Consider the following 7,754-nt stretch of genomic DNA (forward strand, 5'->3'; position numbering starts at 1 on the left):
CGGAGCATTAAAGACTCCGTTCTCGGACGATATCACCCGAACTCCTCTGCCGCGGAACTACCGGACACCGTCAATGACTTATGACGGGTTGGTGGATCCTCATGACTTCCTGGGACGCTATCAGTATAACATGGCGAACCAGGGTCTCAATGAGGTCCATATGTGCAAGCTGTTCCCCGAGCTGCTTATCGGGAACGCGAGAAGGTGGTTCGACAGCCTTCCTCAAGGCAGCATTAGATCCTACCGAGATCTAATGGATGCTTTCCACAGGAGGTTCTTTCAGAAAGCGGAAGCTCGGATCACTTCGGCTCAGCTGCTTTCTATACGTCAAGATCGCGACGAAAAAATCAGCGACTTCATGACGAGATTCCACAAGGAATGCCTACAAGTAGATGATCTCAACGATCTACTTGTCATTTCGGCATTCCAAAATGGAATCCTGCCCGGAGCTCTCTACAGAAAGCTCGTGGAATGCAGTCCGCAAACAGCTCAAGAGATGTGGGACATTGCGGACCAGTTCTCCCGTGCCGATGAGGCAGACCGTCGAAAACGGTCTTTAGACAGCTCATCTAGAGGAGACGAAAAGAAGCCCGATCAGAGGCTTCCTCGCCGAACTCCTTTTGAAAGAATTCAAAGGGCACCGGTACAAGGCAGATTGGGACCACGTCTCAATCCTGAGAAGCCGCCCGCTCAGTTCGTACCATTGAACAAGTCAAGAGCGGAAATCTTCGAACTGCATTCCGATATGTTCGAAAAGCCAAGGCGGACGACGAAATCGGCCGCGCGCCGACCTCAGGATCAATATTGCTCCTTCCATCAAGACTACGGTCACGATACCGAGGAGTGCCGACATTTGGCTGCAGGTATTGATGCCCTTGTGAAAGCAGGGACGTTAAAAAAATACCAAAGCAAGCAGCCGAAAAAGAACAAAAAGTAGGGAGGTGCGAACTGCGCTCCTCAGGATCCGAAAAGGCAACAGGATCCCGAAGACGACAACGAGCCGCAATATGATGGAGTAATCCTAACTATTGACGCTCTCCCTGCCGGGAAGACTAAATCGTCTCTGAAGTCATAAAGCAGAAAAAGGCTTTTGACGAGCTCAAAAGTTATTTAGCCGAGCTTCCTATTCTCTCTGCTCCAACCGAAGCCGAAGTAATATTCTTATACTTAGCGGCATCGGATCAAACCATCAGCGCGGTGCTTGTACGAGAAGAAGGCCTAAAGCAGCTTCCCATCTACTTTACAAGCCGAGCATTAAGAGGTCCAGAAACAAGGTATCAACCTCTGGAAAAAATTGCTCTGGCGTTAGTAAATGCAGCAAGGAGACTGCGGCCATACTTCTATGCTCACAAGGTATGCGTCTTAACCGATCTGCCTCTTCGGCAAGTTTTGACCAAGCCAGAAGCATCAGGCAGAATCGCCAAATGGGCCATAGAGCTGGGAGAACACTCAATCGAGTACCTACCTCGGAAAGCCATCAAGGGACAAGCCTTGGCAGATTTTCTTGCAGAAGCGAAGTTCGATCAAGCAATTCCTGTTATTGCCGAACAGAAGAATTCTGCCAGTGCCGAACTAGCACAGCCCTTGGAATCCGAAGTAGAGCCGCCGGACTGCTGGAGCGGATTCGTAGATGGAGCTTCGAATAAAACGGGAAGTGGAGCTGGTATTCTGCTTATCGCTCCCGATGGACACGAGGTAACCTATTCACTTCGGTTCTCATTCCCAACCACTAATAACGAAGCCGAATACGAAGCCCTCCTTGCCGGACTCCAGTTAGCGCAAAGTCTGCTCGTCAAATCTCTCAAAGTCCATTGTGATTCACAAGTCATAGTAAATCACATGTTGGGTACAAATGAAGCTCGTGACGAGAGAATGAAGAAGTATTTGGACAAAGCGCAAAGCATCAGCCGAAGTTTCTCCTATTTTCGGATAATCCGCATTCCCAGAGCGGAAAATAGCCGAGCAGATACCTTAAGTAAGTTGGCCTCAGATCCGAGCTCAAAGGCGGAAGAATTAATGCATCGAAGCATTGATGAAGCCGAGGTACATTCAGTATCCAGCTCGCCGAACTGGATGACGCCGATCTTGCAGTATCTGGATCAAGGACAATTGCCCGAGGATAAGAGAGAAGCTCGGAAGATCACGTGCCGAGCACTTCGGTACGAACTTCATGAAGGAGTCCTCTTTAGAAAGTCTTACCTTCAGCCGTTATTGCGGTGCGTAGGACCAGAAGAGACGGACTACATCCTCAGAGAAGTTCATGAAGGATCGTGCGGTAGCCACATCGGAGCCAGAGCTTTAGCTAAAAAAGTTCTAAGATGGGGATATTATTGGCCAACCTTGGTACAAGAAGCAGTGCAGCTCGTCAAGAAGTGTACGAAGTGCCAAATTCATGCAAATGTCCCAAGGATGCCGCAGACCGATCTATACACTATGCAAAGCCCTTGGCCTTTCATGCAATGGGGCATAGACATAGTGGGACCACTTCCTCAAGCTCCTCGGCAAATGAAATTCCTTATCGTTGCCGTGGACTACTTCACGAAGTGGGTAGAGGCTGAACCATTAGCTACGATAACGAGCTCAAAGGCATTGGACTTCGTCTGGAAGAACATAGTGTGCCGATTTGGCATACCCCACATCCTCATCTCGGATAACGGGACTCAGTTCACCGACAAGACGTTCAAGAATTGGTGCCAAGAGCTGAATATTCAACAGCGGTTCACTTCGGTCTCTCATCCACAAGCAAACGGACAAACGGAGGTAACAAATCGTATCCTGGTGAAAGGGTTAAAAGCTCGGTTAGAACAAGCCAAAGGACAATGGGTAGAAAATCTCCCTCAAGTCCTATGGTCCTACCGAACTACACCCACAACCTCCAACGGTGAAACTCCGTACAGTCTTGTGTACGGCACTGAAGCCGTGATTCCGGTGGAGATCGGCATACCCAGTCCCCGAACTCTAAATTTCTCAGCAGAAATGAATGACGACGGACTGAGAGCCGAGCTAGATCTTGCCGAAGAAAGAAGAGAATTGGCATGCATAAAAGCAGCCAAGTACAAGGAGCAAGTAGCCCGGTATTACAACCAAAGGGTGAAGAAGCTGCATTTTCAAGTGGGAGATCTCGTCTTGAGAAACAACGAAGTAAGCCGAGCAGAAAAGCTGGGCAAGCTCGAACCCACATGGGAAGGTCCGTATCGGGTGTCAGAAGTCCTCGGCAAAGGGTCTTACAGATTGGCTCACATATCAGGAGAACAGGTACCCCGAACATGGCACATTTCCAACCTCAAGAAGTTCCATTTGTAAGAGACAGTCCGGTCAGTCAGTCTTGAGTCCTGTTCGGTCAATGTGCTTTCTTTGGTTTGCTTGGTCTTTGTTTGTCTATGTGCGTTTTGTCTATGTGCGTTTTGTCTGTCTATGTGCGTGTCGTCTCTTACAAATGTTACTGAGGTATCTTGTTCTTCGAAGGCTGATCCCCTTCTTAGAACATATACAAGCCAACGATTGTGAGTCAAAGCTTCTAAAGAGGATACAAGACCGCAATTCAGCTTAAACAAGCAGTTCGTCTGAAACGAGCTGCAATAAGCCAACGATTGTGAAGTCAAAGCTTCTAAAGAGGATACAAGACCACAATTCAGCTTAAATAAGCAGTTCGTCTGAAACGAGCTGCAATAAGCCAACGATTGTGAAGTCCAAGCTGCTAAAGAGGATACAAGACCGCAATTCAGCTTAAGAATCAAGCACTTCGTCTGAAACGAACTGCAACGAAAGTCCGATTTTCGCGATAAAACTTGCCTGAATTAGGACAAGGGAAAGTCCGATCCACGCGATAAAACTCGCCGAATTAGGACAAGGGAAAGTCCGATCCCCAAATTAGGACAACGGAAAGTCCGATCCGAGCGATAAAACTCGCCAAATTAGGACACAAGACGAGTCCGGTCAAAGATGTTTATTTCATCAGACCAAAGACGAGTCCGGTCAAAGATGTTTATTTCATCAGACCAAAGACGAGTCCGGTCAAAGATGTTTATTTCATCAGACCAAAGACGAGTCCGGTCAAAGATGTTTATTTCATCAACCCAAAGACGAGTCCGGTCAAAGATGTTTATTTCATCAGACCAAAGACGAGTCCGGTCAAAGATGTTTATTTCATCAGACCAAAGACGAGTCCGGTCAAAGAAGAGTTCACTTCATAAGACCGAGGACAAACATCAACTTACCCCGTACCTTTATCCAGAATGCCGAAGTAATTCACTTCGCTTTCCGGGGGGGGTAGTGATGGAGTACGTACTAAACAAGCCCAACAGCAGTAAAGCCCATCAGCCTAAAGCCCAAGAAAGAGTATCAGTCCGGCATGACTAAAGAGTTCAGTTCGGCACAACCAAAGAGTTCGGCCCCAGCCTACAGCTCGGTAAAAGCCAACCAATCAAACTCTGCTCTCAGGTCGGCATCAAGCTCTACTCTCAGATCGGCAAAAGCTGCTCGGCAATAATTCAGCAGTTCGGTCTCAGTATTCGACCGAACTAGGAGATAGTGGACTCATGCAGGATTTCCACCTCCACTACACCCACGATCTATTTAGTGGTGTCAAGCAGTCATTAACTCATGCAGGATAGTGGACCCATGCAAGATCGCCACGATCTCCACGGCATCCACTACCTAGTAAATGGTGCTGCATGCCACGATCTTGGTCCTTTGTATAAATAGAACCTAGATCAGATAGATAGGGTTAGACTCTCTCGCTTTCTAGAGATCAAATATAAAATAGCAAGTCTGTATTGTAAGCTGTAGAAAACAGATCAAGCAATACAACTCTGCCCTCTTATCTTCCCGTGGACGTAGATTTACCTCAGTAAATCGAACCACGTAAATTCATTGTGTCGTGATCTTTATTCTCTACCAGCATTCATCACCATCAAAAATTCGCCGATTCATCACAGAAGTTTGTTTCATGTGATATACTAGTGAGGGGGCCGAAACGTCTCGACCTGTTCAAGATGCTCGGAGAGGAAATGCTAGATTATGTTATGCATATTTTGGAGGAAGCAAACCGTGCAGAAGTAGCTTATGCAATGATCTACTCTTTTGTTAATATTTTCTAATGGTCTGCTCTTTCGTTAGTATTATCTAATGGCCTGCTCTTTTGTTAGTATTTGAATTTCCCACTACTGATCGTAGTGGGAAGAATATGGTTACTGCCTTGGTTCTTCTAGACATCACATAGCTTTTGAATTACCTTGTTGGTGTTATGCTTTTTAGATCAAGAGTTATGCTTTTTGGAGCATGTTTAGATCGACCCTAATTTGTAGTGGATGCAAGCATTTTGGTATAAGATAACATATATAACCATGCTTTACTTTAACATGTTTACTTAATTAACTTACTGGAATCCATATTTTAACATGCTTTTTCATTTGTAATGTAAGTGCATCTTGTAGATGGTGTAGATACATAAGATCAGTGTAGATAAAACATAACTGAAATCCTAAAGAAGATCAGTTCATAGATAAAAAATAATTGAAATCCTACATAAGATCAAACAATTCAACATCCAACTTAATGAAACTAGGTAAAAAAACGAGAATCTTCCAAGGCTACATGTTCCTCCACATTTGTTGGGCAATATCAACTCTTGTTAGATTCCATAATGATGTGGACTCAACTGCATTGATATATTGTGTTTCTTCCAACTTAGCCGAAACGTAGTTAGCCCCATCGTTGGCCTCGTTCAGTTCTTGCTCCACGGGATCAATTGCCATGTCACTAAGAATAAAGTTGTGAAGGATAAAACAAGTCATTATTAGACGATCTTGTGTCTCAGTGGGATGGAAGCTGGCACTTCGAAGGATCCCCCATCTCATCTCGAGTACAACAAATGCACGCTCGATGACATTGCGAGCCGTTGCGTGCCTCATGTTGAAAATCTCCTCGGCGTTTTGAGGCCGTTGACTACTAGCACCCCATTCCTTCAAATGATAGCGAATTCCCTTGAACGGAGTAAAAAAAAACCCTCGCTGTTTTCATACCCGTTGTCGCACAAGTAATATCCCAATTTAGATACAGAAATTAGACAAAGAAGATAATTCAGTTTATATAATAAAGCCATGTCTCATACAAAACTAAAGTTGGATGATGTCACCTTTGGCCACTTTTAAACCATCCTCACGAGTGACGGCGTCACAAAGAACACGAGAATCCCAGCAGAACCTTCCCATCCGGGGAGAACGTAGACAAACCTCAAATAACTTCACAAACATCTAATGTGTTTGTTGTGGCAATGTGACCCTTTCGTGTTTTGTACCTTGGCGTGTCTATGATACTCACGCGGACATTAATATGAGTACCATCAAGAGCCCCAAGACATTCCTAATGCACATTCATGTTAAAACAGTGCATGCAATGATTGGAAATATGGACACATACCATAAAAAAACAAGAGAAATGTTTTATTTTACCTTAAACCACATCCACCTCGGATCTGTGCATGGCTTGACCTTAGTCTCATGGAGGCTTAACACGCCTCACAACACTTCAAGGATGTAGCGCGACACAGTCTGCCCTAACCTAAGAAAATTGAACCTACAATCCTATTTTATTTTTGTGATGCGATAATATGCCCAAGTACATAGCAACCTGCTCCTCTACAGTTACAAATTTACCATCAGCTAACCCACTCATATCCCTTAGCAAACGACACAGCCGCCCAAATGTGTTTCGATCCATATGTCGCACCTGCTCCGGAAGCCTAGCCGTCATACAGTATTGTGAGATGACCTCGGGGTCTAATTCTCGTCCCCCTATTTACAAATGAGGCTGGCCAGGTGGAACAAAAAACGTAGAGTTCACTTGGTTTTTGTGTATCACTTCTTCAATTAATAACATAGTTGTCTCCATCTCCTTCTCTTCGACGCCATCTGTTATAATATGTAACTACAAAATCAGTGAAACGAGTGAAGAAAAGGTTTTGTGGAATACATTGTTTCCACATTGATTCAATTCAAAAGGAGCAGCTAGAAATCCCTCAAAACAGAGTCATGACCAATAATTACATGGAAATGAATTTCAATTGTATTTCCATGTTTCATCAAAAATTCTGCTGAAAACGTAACCCCAACCTGAATTTTTTCACAATTCACAGCGAGGAGTGCATTAATTTCTATAATTAATGGGAATCATCATTTCCACCAAAAAATTAATAACTCAATTGCATCCCACAAATTACACCATCTTCCGAGAAATCGACGAGGTATGTATTTAAAAAAAGTTCTACATATTCTATCATCAATCTCCAGGAACTGCGACACATGCTTTAAAAGTTTCCATAATCACACCATGGTGAACCACATGAAGGATTCGAGCAATTAACTTCTATGTTAACATCTAAAATTAGCTTACAACAAATTGCCCAACATAAAATTCACAACTCAATTAGACACAACAACAAAATACAGATATGATTATACATGGTTGGGCGACTAACACATACCTGTCGAACTATGGAGAGGGGCGGAGCACACGAGAGAAAAATATTGATGTCTTTGACCAGTCGCTGATGGAGACGAAGGGTACTATAGGAATTTAAATTATGCTTCTAGAGCATCCACAATGGGATGGATGTCCCGGCGGACATCCCGACGGACTTCCTAAAAACACCTCATGCCACGTCATAAGGACATTTCACTGCACTGCCACATCATAAGGACATCTGATAGGGACTCATCACCAGAACACATCCCAGCCTTGCAACCTGCTTCGTC

The 7,754-nt window shown here is 44.5% G+C and overlaps 1 long non-coding RNA gene across 2 annotated transcripts; it reads right to left on the minus strand.

Moving 5' to 3' along the window:
• Positions 1-5,443: 5,443 nt before the first annotated feature.
• On the minus strand, positions 5,444-7,537 carry LOC121773639. Of its 2 annotated transcripts, XR_006044826.1 has the most exons (4): positions 7,484-7,537; positions 6,453-6,911; positions 6,137-6,363; positions 5,444-6,011 (listed from the first exon to the last, which is right to left on the minus strand). It is a non-coding gene; the product is annotated as an uncharacterized LOC121773639 (long non-coding RNA). The 2 variants fall into 2 exon arrangements; XR_006044825.1 differs by having other exon boundaries at positions 5,444-6,363.
• Positions 7,538-7,754: the final 217 nt, after the last annotated feature.

This window comes from Salvia splendens, chromosome 17 (genome assembly GCF_004379255.2).
Source record: "Salvia splendens isolate huo1 chromosome 17, SspV2, whole genome shotgun sequence".
Lineage (NCBI taxonomy): Eukaryota > Viridiplantae > Streptophyta > Magnoliopsida > Lamiales > Lamiaceae > Salvia > Salvia splendens.